The following is a 12,609-nucleotide window of genomic DNA, read 5'->3' as shown; positions in this document are numbered from 1 at the left end:
TCAAGAACATTAAATAACAGAGAAGACACCATATACACAAAAGATGGATACTCCTGTTCACTAATATATCAAAAATAAATTTGATACATTATAAATAAAACTCCAAGCTAAATAGAAACAGGTAATTGGAACTGCACAGAAGTATAGATAGAATGCTGCAGATAATTAAACTAAAAACATTTAAAATACATAAGTCATATCCCCTAAACAAATCTCAGTCTTCTATAGAGAAGCCAGTCAATAAAGATGTATCAGAAAATCAGATGGGAGACATGTGGAAGGCTTTTCTATCTTTCTTTCACTTTTTCTTCCAGAGAATGTACTGGTATAAAATTACCTAGAGTATTAGATCATCATAATTAGCACATAACTAAAAAGAGCCTCTTTAAAGACAGTAGTCACAAACCGATACCCTGTTGGCCAAATTTGGCCTGCAATGTATTGGGGGGGACAATTAGTTACTAATACTTAAACACAAAATTTCACATGAAAATCTGAATCCAAATCCCCATACAGCAACGAATGGCTGAATCTAAGAGGAGCAGGGACTCTCCAGCAGGCCACAGTTGCCACCTGGCCTGCCTTACTCATTTACATTATTTGCCAACTTCTATGGGTATTTATCTTACCTGCGTCCTCTGGCTTGGGACAATATTCTAGATTCTGTGACTCTGCCCCAGAGGCCAAAAGACAGCTTTCACCCACCCACCCATCTTCTCAAGCCTGTGTGCAGTTTTAGCCATCTGGGTTGTCCCCTCCCAATCAGTCCTACCCGCCTGCCCAATACCACCCACGACCTGGCACTGACGATCCTCAAAACAAAAACAAAAGTACCTATTAGGTTATTTTCAGAAATGTCAATTTTAAGGCACAAGAACAATATAAACAATGGTACTAATAAATTCACTTTTACAGAAACAACATGAATTTTAGCTTCTTGTTGAAAAATCCCCCTTTCCTTTCTTAAATTACCGAAGTGAACTGGTCAAAATATACACAATTAAGGATAAAGTTAACAAACACTAGAGAAACAACTTCTGGAAGAAACCTACTAAGTACATAGAAGGTGAAAAGCAAGTTTGCACTCAATATCTATGACTGTGTGAGGAAAAAAAATATCCTCAGTATCAAAGAGAAAATTTCTTGTAACCACCAGGGCAAGTCAAAATCCTATCTTAAGAATAAAATTACCCTTTTTAGAGGTCATTAGGACTGCTGAAGAGACATTTTTTTCCTCTGGCAGCAGCAATACTGTGGTGTAAAATGATCTATCAAGAAGCAAAATAGCTAACACAGTGCAATAATAAATAATTCAGTACAAAGCTTGAGATCATAAGCAGGGCATAAGTTGTCTCCAATGCCCTCAATATATTCCTCATATAAATTACTCCTAAAAGAAGTAGACAATTCATATTGGCAATCCCACATCTAAACCCCCAAGTCTCAAATGCACCTGTGATCTCCACATACGCACTATCAATGTGATAAGCAAAGACATTTTGCAAATAACAGATGTTCCTGCTCTTACCCGAAGTTTCACTTTAGGAAGATGAATACAAATGTGGTCAATCTACTGAACATTTTAATATAACCACAGCCCTATGGTTATATATACCCAGAGAATGCTTACTTTTCTAATTTTCTCTTATTTTTCATTTTTATGTTTCTGTTGAGATTACAAAGTGATTAGTTTATTAAAAGTGAACATATATAGCAACACATTTTTCAAAGTAAAGTTATGCTACTTGAAAAAAGATTTCAGAAAATTGCCGCTCCATCTGTAATGGCAGCCGTTATTTCTGGCAGAAGCTAATATTTATTGACCACTTACTATACTCTAGGCACTACTCTAAGTGCCTTACATTTATTTTCTTAAATAATTTGCAAAACTGTCCATGGGGTAGCTATTTTTATTAGCCCTGTTTTAAGATGAAGAAAGCGAGGCACAGAGAAGGTCACACAGAACCTGGTGGTACACTTAAGCAATCTGACTCGAGATATATGACGAACCACTAGATCCGATGCCGTCACCCCTTCATCCAATCAAGTCCCTCAAACACTTTGAAGCCAGTCATTCTTAAAAAGCTTAGAACTTGTACAGAATTTGTGGATATTATGGAACTACAGATCGCTGCACTGTTTCCCAAAGACAGAACACCAGGTTCCTGTTTTAATAAGTTTGAGAATCTCAGAATAAAAGATTTCTCAGGGTATTTAATAAGGTTAGTGTGTACTACAAATCTCCATGAATGCAATACAGTATGAAGTATTACTCAAAACACTGCCAGCACAATAGTGACTCCCAGAACTAAGTAAGCTGTCCCATGGAGAAACATTAACATGTACCTGTTATGATCACTTAGCCTATATTTTTAAAAGGTACACAAGAATATTAGTTCCACCACTTTACAGCCAAATATTACATGTGCCAACAGTTGAAGTGAGTTTACAAAGGCCCTTAGGTGCTTTTTAGACCATGCATTTCTTGGAGGCACTTGGGAAGAACTATCTGTATTTTGTACATGATAGATACTCCTAGTGACTCAGTCATAATTTTCATCCCCGAAGTCTTCTGCATTGAGAAAAGTAGGCACTGTGTACTAGACCTAAGACCTAGACCTCCAAACCATGCTTCTCAAACTGGGATAAACGAGCAGCGTGCCAACAGAGTAAACACGGAGCATATTATTGGAGGAGCAAATTTTACTTAAAGATTTCCCCTCTGATTTTAATTTAAAACATTATTTTATATTAAAATAAATATGTACTTAATATGTAATGGAAGGTAAAATTAATAAAGCGTTTCATGATAAAATATGAGACTTCAAAGAAATTCTGAGCATGACAATGCCTTTCTAGACAGATTTCCTTTAACAAAATCAGTGCCCTCTGCCAGTAAGAATACTAGTTTAATGGAAAAGTTTAAGAACCACTAAGCTACTAATAAGGTGAATTATATGAATTGCCATTTTATAGGTCAAAAAATGGCTGTCAGCAATTTCTTATGGTTCAATCTAAATATCAGGCTCAGTCTTCGAAGATCTGGCATAGTGTAGAAGCTAATGCCTGTACTTTGCATAGTATTCTTAAGCCAGTGACTTTATTAGCCTAGAGTAATACATATGTATAAATATTGTTGACTGCTGACAGAGAGGAATCAGCAGGGGGCCAAACTTCCAAGTCCAAGGTTTGCTAGAGTAACTTACTCCAAAGCCCATCTCCTAGAGCACTTATCAACTCTATTATCAACACCCAAGCATCAATTTTCCATCTGGAAATGGGTTAACATCAAATTTATGTAGGCAAGGAAGCGTAAGCACCTTCAATAATTTAAAAAAACAACACAAACTGATTATGCCAGTCTTGATACAAAGTGTTAACATAATTTTCTCTAACTAGGGTTTATAGATCTATTTTGATAGAGATGGGAACATATGTTGAAATTCATGGGGAAAAAAGTCTTCTTAATCTTTTTGGTCATTTTAGTTTCTTAAAATGATTTATTATATCATTTTGAGGAGGGAAAAGAAGAAACATGACAAATAAAGAGAACATCAAACATAAAATAAGATAGGTTCATTGGATTGGTTTGTTAGCTTTTTCTTTCCAGAGCATGAAAAGATCAATTTACAAAATGAACAAGCCACTAAACAGTAAATGGAACTAATTCCAGAATGTATCAAGTGCTTGAAGTTTTGAAATATGTCTCATACTCAAATTTCAATTACTTTTGACTGTCACTTTCCTAAACTCAACTCAGCCTCCAGTCTTTATTTTCTCAGTTTTGTTGCAAAAGCATAAAGTAAACCAAAAACCAAAACCAAAAAACTCTCAAGATCTCCCACACTTCAGGAAACATACATAAATCTTAAGATCCAAATCCTTCAAACAAAACAATAATTAGCTTTAATCTAGAAAGAAGCTGGATCATTGTATCCTGACCTAAGATTTCCTTAGAACTGTGATTCAGGCTTCGCAAATTACAGGTTACAAAATAGGAACTTCCAAGTTACACAGAGCATTAGGTCTTGCTTAAGATGTTGCCTAAGGAAAGCTGCCCCTGGTAGAGAAAATGACGCCTTTTTGTTACTATACTTTCAATATCCCTAGGCACAGTCCTCAAGTTGGTTTGCTGACACACTTAACCACTATACTGCATGTCAAATGGATAGTGAAGCAAATCATTTATAATTTTAGAGTTTTTTTAATACAGTTTTATCTTGGTAGTTTTAAAATCTTGTCTATATTTATTCCATCTTTAAATCTGAAATATCTTGCTTCTTTCTTCCTACAACGAACTCACTATTTTAAAATTCAGCTAAAAAAAATCACTTCCTGTAGGAAGCCTTTCATGATTAATTACCCTATTCTTACACTGTCTGCTCTTGGTATAGCACTTTTTCCATTATTAGATTTATGCTTTTAAAATAATGTTTGGCTTCTCTAGCCATCACTTAGATTGTGAGATTCTCCTGATATTTTTCCAAATCATGATTCAAAAATCTTAAGATTATTAGACTCGTAGCATTATGGGTAATGTTCTCGTCTCCAAATTTCTAGTGGTTTAAAAACTTTTAAATGAAACCCTTAAAAACCAATAAGCAAACCAAGTTTCTGTCAGACTTCTAACTTTTAAAATTCACAATACCATCTGTCAGCATCATCCCGGTAACATCACAAATGGGGAGGGCCCACATATAGCTTGCTGATGTTCATGGCTATGCCTTTCACCTTCCCAGCAGACTCCCAAATCACAAAATGACAATGGTAGCTATTACTCACTGAGCCAGGAACTTTTTACGGGCTTACATTATATCATCTGTAATCATCACAAGGAAGAAAGTAAGGAAGGTACTAGTGGTCCCTATTTTATAAATGAAAAAACGATGAAAATGCCAGTAAACTGTAGAGCTGAGAATGAACCTGGGTCTCTTTGGCAACAAAGCTCATTCTCTTTCCTCAATGCTATTAAATTAGGTAAGAAAGATGATCTTGATATTATTTTTAGAGAAGCCCATAGCAACTGAAAATGCTTTAGAAAATAGCAGGAAAACAACAATGAAATTCAAACCTATGGTATTATTTGACATGAACGTAATCTTAGTCTTTCTAATTCTCTATAACAACCCTAAAAATAAATTAGTTATCATTAGTTAGTACTTTAAAACGTTAAGTGTACAATACTGATTTAAGCTCACTTAAGAATTTGATTTAGCTGAATGGTTCAAAATTGCAGGTACATTAAATCTAAATATGATAAATACAGAAACTTTTATAGCCAACACTGAGATTTTAGAAAAGCTTCTAGTTTTATAGTGATAGTACAAACAAGTTCAACTCTTTTGGAAAATATAATGTATGAGAAGTCATAAAAATATCAAAACCATTTGACAAAAGCATCCAGCTTTTGAAAATTCATGCTGAAAAAAAAGGAAAATATCAGAATTGTTAAGTGTGGATGACAGCACTATAAAAGTGAAAACTGGAAACTTACAAGCCCAACATTAAAGAAAAGGTTAAATAAATTTTGACATAGTCAAAGAATATTAGGCTCTCATTAAAAATTATAATTATGAAAACTCCAAGTATAGAAGTTTTACATGTTAAGAGAGAGCCCCAAATGGTGAAGAGTGTTTTGTAGAACAACAGTGCCAAAGAATGAGGAAAAGTGTTGTGTTCCAAGCTAAAAATGGCTTGTTGTATCATAAATCTTAAAATTTGATTTTTTGGAATTCTGAATACAAAATTCCCATAAAAATCAATGTAATCCATGTTTTTTAAGTCATACCACAAAAGTCTAAGTTGTAAGTGCCCCAGGCACACCATTGATACCTTATTTTAATATATAATGAAAAATACATTCAGTGTACCAAGATTCCAAGAATATTTCCTGCAAACTTGGTAGGATTGGGGAGAATACTGCTTTTCACCACTGCACACTACAAGTCAATAGGAATGGCAGGTACTCACAGCTCCAAGAACCAACGGGGAGCATACCTTACAGGACAGACAAGTTAGGATGGAATAGGAAAGAAACTGGACTTAAAAGGACATGGAAATTTATAAGAAGCTGGGATAAGAACGGGCCAGAAGTGGGGATGCAATTTACCTTGCCTCCCTCTTTTGTTTTTCCGAAGTACTGTAGGTTACTGATAGGCATTGGAAGATAGGCAGAAGTTGGATTCAGTAAAGGAGATTGCCAGTGGGGGCCTCAATTATAGTCTAGTGTTTCTGCCAATTCTCCTTCAAAATCACACAAGAGAAAGCCCCTGAAGGGTCAAAGGAAGTGTTGGGGGTGGGAGAGAGACTAGGCAGTAGGAACCAACTATAATAAGGCAGTGATAGGAAAAGGAACTAACTTTTTTTGACGATTTACTTATAGAAACTTTTAATTGACTATCTCATTTAATCCTAATACTGAAACTTAGATATTCTTATCCTCATTTTACAGATGACAGTAACGAGTTAAGAAATTTGTCCAAGGTCAAGATGTGATTTAAGTGGAAGAAAGAAGGTACATTTGAAACTACATGTGTCTAGTCTCAACGTCCATGTTCCTTCAACTACTTCACACAGCTTCTTCATACAGTCTGTAATTGCTACCACTGACAGTTATGGCCACAGCCGCTGGAGCATCTCATCTTTATAACTTTGTTGTTCTTTCTTATCACTTCACTCTCCTTTTAAGTCTCCAGTACTTTGAGGCTTTTGTTAAAGTATGAGGTCTTCTAGAGAGACGTCAGCTTCCAGAGGGCCCTTTCCATCTACTCAGTGAATCAATAAGTAATAACAGTGCTAGTTTAGTCTTGAGCTATTCTTGACAGTTTTTATCATCCTTCATTTCACAAACCAACTCTTCCATCTCCCCCGGGGAAGGGAGATTTCATTCTGGACATGTAGCAGTGCCAAATGGCAGATTTTAAGACAAGAGAAATTCTACCCTTCTATCTCCCACCTTACTCATCTGAAAGTCACTGTCTAAGCCATCTCACTACTTGGTACCTAGCTGAGAATCCAGAAACAAGAAGTGAAAAACAAACGAAAAAAGTTTTTTTTAACACAATATACAGCAATTAATTGTTTCAAAGATCACAAATTTCAATGACATAAGTCTCCTGGTCCCTCAAAGCCTATTCATTCTTACTTCAGACACGACTAATAATCCAGTTATCTAGATTCTGGCTAGGGTGGCATATTAAAAGCGAAGGAGCAAACTCACTGAGAGCAGGAAGAAGTCAGAGCAGGCAGCTAACAGTGGTGGAAGCGACCAAAATACTATTTAACATAGCTATTTTAAAAAGCAGGGCAATATGGGGCTACTTAGTATAAGAGCAAAGTACACAAGATGCCATTAATCCCTCAGCTCAGCAGAGTTTACAGGGGAGGCCAGGAATCCTTGCTCAATTTTCCAAAATAACACTATCCTTGTATTTGCTGCTGTGCAATCTGTCATCTAGGACTTCCCAGCTTAGTCATTAGACCCCGCCTGCTTTAGAATCGCCTCCTTTTCCCTCTTCTCTAACTTTTCACGGCTCTTACATCGTGGTTAGTATTCACAGATTCACCCTTAATCCACACAAGGGTCTGACATCTTGTCTTGTCCTCATGGTTCCCACTTCGAAGTCACAACATGTCCTATGGAATACCTGGCCAAGCGGTTAGCTATATTTCCAACCTTCCTGGAGCCCTACCTGGGGGCTTTCCTTAGTAGACACTGCTTCTCACTCCCTGTCAGATGCCCAGCCAGGTTCTTAACTTTGCAAGTACAGCTCCCTGGAACAACTCCACTATTACTCTGCCTTCTGGCTGCCACTGTCATAGCGCACCCAAGTAATACAGTGAACACACCATCTATTACCTCCAACCCCCAAGTCGGTCTGGGGCAGCACTCCATAACCAAATTCGTTGATATTTCTGCGGCAAAATATAAACATTTGCAGGAGGTAGGATAAATAATGACTATAAATAGCTTCGTACCAGTTCAGGTTATGTTTTGCTCCCAAATGAGTTAAGAAAAACACTTTTCAGAGCCTTTTGGGCTCTGGAATTATGATTAAGAGATTTTGAACCTGTACATGTTTTTCTTTTTTTGCTTTTCAGATTTCCTCCCAATAAAAAAAAATTTTTTTTTGGTGTCTCAATGGGTAATTTCAATTTTCTGATAACTTTACTTACATAAAAAAATGTATTGAATAAATGAGGTATTATTTTGCACATATACACAAAAACATGCATATATTCAACATATAGAAACCTAAAAATGCAATAGAAAAGGATATAGATAGATGCTGTTGTATATTCACCCATAGAGAAGCATTATCTGGGCAATAAGTACAACTAAGTTACTGAAAAAGTACACATATAAAACATTTTATTTAGTGCCATTAGAACCAAACCATGGTTTTAGATTAGCAAAAGCATATGCACAGCTTTAAATATTTAGAATTACCACCTCCTACAAGTTTTCCTTCTTTCCTGCCATACAACTCACTTGAATATCTGAGGCAGGTAATATCAACAAAGTGCTTTAATATGGCTATGTTATGCTTCTTTTTTGGAAATAAGCATCTTTTACGTCACTACTAGTAAAAAAACAAAACAAAAGCCCTAGCATGAGGAAGGATACAAGCTCCAGTTTCAATCTGTCGGGTATCTGTTTAGAGAGTTCTAATTTCCCATTTGGGTCTCATTGTAAATATGTTTGATTTCATGTTCACAGCTACACTTCCAATAATTTTCTGATCTTTTTTTTTTTTTGTATTTTCTGTCTGTCTTTTGATCAATTGCTATGTCACTAGATTCATGCTAAAAAAATGTTTTGGGCGCTGACCCGGTGGTGTAGGCGGTTGGGTGCGCGCGCTCTGCTGCCGCGGCCTGGGTTTCGCAGGTTCAGATCCCAGGCGCGCACCGACGCACCGCTTGGCGAGCCATGCTGTGGCGGGGGCCCATATGAAGTGGAGGAAGATAGGCATGGATGTTAGCCCAGGGCCAGTCTTCCTCAGCAAAAAGAGGTGGATTGGCAGATGTTAGCTCAGGGCTGGTCTTTCTCACAAAAAAAAAAAAAAAAAAAGTTTGAGTAAAAGTAACTGTTACTTGTGATAAACACCATGAATGATACATTAAAAAGAGTTCACGAGTTCACTAAATGAAAAAAATATTCCACACCAGCTCTAAATTAAAACTAAAAATTATCAAGTTGTTAGAGAAACATATAAAAACCCTTCTCTTTCTCTAGCCTTCCAAAAGGCTAGAATCGCTGAAATTAAAAATTTTATACCAGGTAAGTATATATAGCAGGACAGCCGTGCCCCTCTTCCATCATTACACATCTAGGATCCAGAAGCATTTATGGGATCCCACAGTTTACCTGACATAATAGAGAAAAAGTAAGATTAAGAATTAAAACTGAACTTAACCTATTTCCTCCTACAAAAGATTTACTGATTAAGAGTCTAGAGTTGCAGTCCAGGGTTGGCAAATTTTTGCCGTAAAGGACCAGAGAGTAAATACTTGAGTCTTTGTGGGCCATACAGTCTCTACCACAGCTACTCATAAACAATATGTAAACCACCATAAACAATAGATAAATGAGTATGGTTGTGTTCCAGCAAAACTTTATCTACAAAAACTGGCAGCAGGCTGGACTTGATCCACAGGCTGTCAATTACCAACCCCTATTCTTAATTTTATTTATTTATTTTTTTTTTTTATTTTTTCCCCCAAAGCCCCAGCAGATAGTTGTATGTCATAGCTGCACATCCTTCCAGTTGCTGTATGTGGGACGCGGCCTCAGCATAGCCAGAGAAGCGGTGCGTCAGTGCACGCCCGGGATCTGAACCCGGGCCGCCAGCAGCGGAGCGCACGCACTTAACCGCTAAGCCACGGGGCCGGCCCCCAACCCCTATTCTAATTCAAAGAATTTAACACTAGAACTAGGCAAGGAATTCAATTAAATAACATAAACAAGTTTTTACTAATTCCTTAGGCTTCAGTTAACTCATTTTTTAAATGAAGATTCATAAAAGTTTCTGTAGTCTCCTTAAAAAGTAGAAGTGCTTTTTATGTGAGGACTGTGGTCCCAGAAAGGGCTGTTGAAACTTCTCAACTATACTATGGTTAATTAATGAAACACATTAATTAACTCAATAAAGCTTTTTCTCTCTTTTTTTACATGCAGATGTCATTAAACTGGTCAACTATGATTTAGAATAAAATAATTTTAGAATATGAAGGGCCTAAACAAATCCAGAGTTTAATCCTTTATTTTATTCACAAGATAATTAAGACAGACTCATAAACTGCCTGAATCCCCTTGTGAAATAAAGCTGGAAGGAAGGAAGATAGGTGTACTGCTTAAAGACAAAAGTACTCAAATTTTTTCCTTAGAGAATGTATTCATTATTTACGTAATTCAAACAATTTTTTAGGTATTTTGGATTATGTATTTTCTGTCACTAAAGTCAGATACAATGATAAATAAACAGAAAGGAAGAGAAAAGTAACCTAAGATCCATAAATAGTAGTGGAGGAGCTTAAGCTAAAATTTAGGTCTCCTGAATGTCAAGTCAGGAGCCTTTTCCTATACCATAGCTATCTATATGAAATAACTGCATTCTAAGACAGATCCAGCCTCCAGTACTTTTCCAACGGTCACTATTACGTTATAAATCCCGCCTGCTTAACCATTTTACTAAAGAAAAAGAAATCAATGGTATTAAAACGTATGACAAACATTAGCTTCAATGCCGATCTAAAATCACTTTCTCAAAGACAGGCTTTCTAAAATGTTTGGAAAATGAAACAGGGCAATTCTGCTCTCCCCACCCATCCAATGTCGGCTCTCAGGACACTTCTGCTTTCCTTACACTTTAAATAATCTCGCCAGAGTATTTTCTCCGAAAGTTCAGAACCGTTTGTGGGCCCCTCTTTTCCCCTCCTTTTAACGTCTCCTCTAGGTTGTAAGTTCCTTAGGGCGCCGAGCCTGCACATAAAAGGTGCTGCGTGTTTGTTGGATAAATGAATGCATATAAAAACAATGTATAATTATGACCTTTAATAGGGAGCTCAAATGATTTGACTATTATCTGATTTGACAGTTAGGAAAATCATCTTAACTTGCCAGAGGTAAACATTACTGTGATCACTAAGCAGCATAAAGCGCCTTATAAAGTTTCTGAACACTTGATAACCACCTGAAACGACGTCGTGCCGGCCGAGAGCAGGGTAAGAAGGAAGGCTTTCTCGCACTAAGCAAATGCTACCCCAGCGAAGGCTTGCTTTCCTTGCGAGGAGGACTGCAAACAGTCCTCCCTCCACATAGCCGGCAATGACCACTCTCTCTCCACTGCTTCCCTCTGGCAAGCCGCCCGGAGGGCTGCGCGCGGGCGTCCCGAGCGCCTCGGCCGCAGCCCGGGATGCGGAGCCGGCGCGGCGGGCCCACCCGGGCGGGTCCGGGCGCGGCGCGCCGGCGAGGCGGGCTCCGACCTTCCCCGCACGCCCGGAGTCCCAGGCTCCCGCCGGCGGAGTCCACGCCTACCTGTTGTGCCCGGGGGAAACCAGGCTTTCCCGGGGCCCAGGAGGAAGGGCTGACCGCGCTGGGCGGCCGGCCGTCCCCGCGCTCCGCCTTAGTCCCTCCTCGGGGGGCTCCGGCCCCTTCGGCCACGACCCCTCAACCCTCGACTCGTTCCCGCACCCGGTCCCAGCTTCCTCCACCACTTCGCTGCCGCGACGACCCCGGGACCCCCAAGCCGCTCACCTCTCGGAGCGGGCCCGGTGCGGTGTTCCTCCCAGCCAGCAGGCAGCCCGGACGCCGCTCCCTCGCGCGCGGCCGCCTCCACTCCCGGGATGCCCGACCGCTCGACCTCGGGGGTCCGCCACGGCTCAGCGTCCGTCCCAGACCCGCCACGTTACCGGCTCCTCAGCGCAGCAGGGCAGCGCCGTGACGCGCCGGCGGCGGCAACTGCGAGGCAGGGGGCGGGAGGGGCGCGCGCGGGGCGGAGCCGGCAAGCTCGCAGCGGCGGGCGCGGCCGGAGCCGGCGATTGGGAGCGCGCCCTGCGCCGCGCCGCCGAGCCGAGCCGAGGCCCCGCCAGCCGGCCGCCGAGCCATCGAGCGCCCACTCTGGCAGGCGTGACTGCTGCACCGCCGAGAGAGCGATGGAGGCGACTGCGGCCCAGTTTGAGGCCAGGGCCGCGGACGTGCGGGCGGGAGATTTTGGCCACAACTGTTCTTGTTTGTTTTTATCGCCAGCTAGAATCCGTGGGGGCGGCATTGGGCATCTGAAGGCTAAGACACAACTGGAGCCTGGAGAAAAGCAGGCAGCGAGTGCTGTGGCTGTAGATGGTGGAATGTTAGACGTGGAAGGGGCCCTAGAGAGCCTTGTAATCTTACCAGGTTTTACAGCCTGAGACTCAGGCCTGACGTAAAGCGACTTGCTTAAGGTCATACACTGAGTCAGTGGCGGAATTGGGACTAACAGTCTCTTGGTTCCAAGTCAAGTGCGTTTTTCCAGTATACTCAGTGTTTTCAATGCAGTTTTTCAATTATTATTTTGAAACAATCTCAAGCCTACAAAAATGTTGCAAGTATAGTACAAAGAATTTTCTTTTCTG

At 39.9% G+C, this 12,609-nt stretch overlaps 1 protein-coding gene across 5 annotated transcripts in view; it reads right to left on the bottom strand.

Moving 5' to 3' along the window:
* Nucleotides 1–11,993, bottom strand: part of HEATR5A (HEAT repeat containing 5A) — a 98,892-nt gene extending 86,899 nt beyond the window's left edge. For 4 of the 5 annotated variants that reach the window (XM_058540753.1, XM_058540757.1, XM_058540758.1 and 1 more), the window contains exon 1: nucleotides 11,911–11,993. The gene's annotated coding sequence lies outside the window, so the exon portion shown is untranslated. Of the gene's footprint in view, nucleotides 1–11,536; nucleotides 11,848–11,910 lie in introns of those variants that run through there. The other variant, XM_058540754.1, reaches the window with a different exon arrangement.
* Between the last annotated feature and the right edge of the window lie 616 nt (nucleotides 11,994–12,609).

Source organism: Diceros bicornis, chromosome 5, assembly GCF_020826845.1.
Source record: "Diceros bicornis minor isolate mBicDic1 chromosome 5, mDicBic1.mat.cur, whole genome shotgun sequence".
Classification (NCBI taxonomy): domain Eukaryota; kingdom Metazoa; phylum Chordata; class Mammalia; order Perissodactyla; family Rhinocerotidae; genus Diceros; species Diceros bicornis.
The sequence above is the reverse complement of the archived record's forward strand: the minus strand, read 5'-3'. Positions and strand labels throughout refer to the sequence as shown.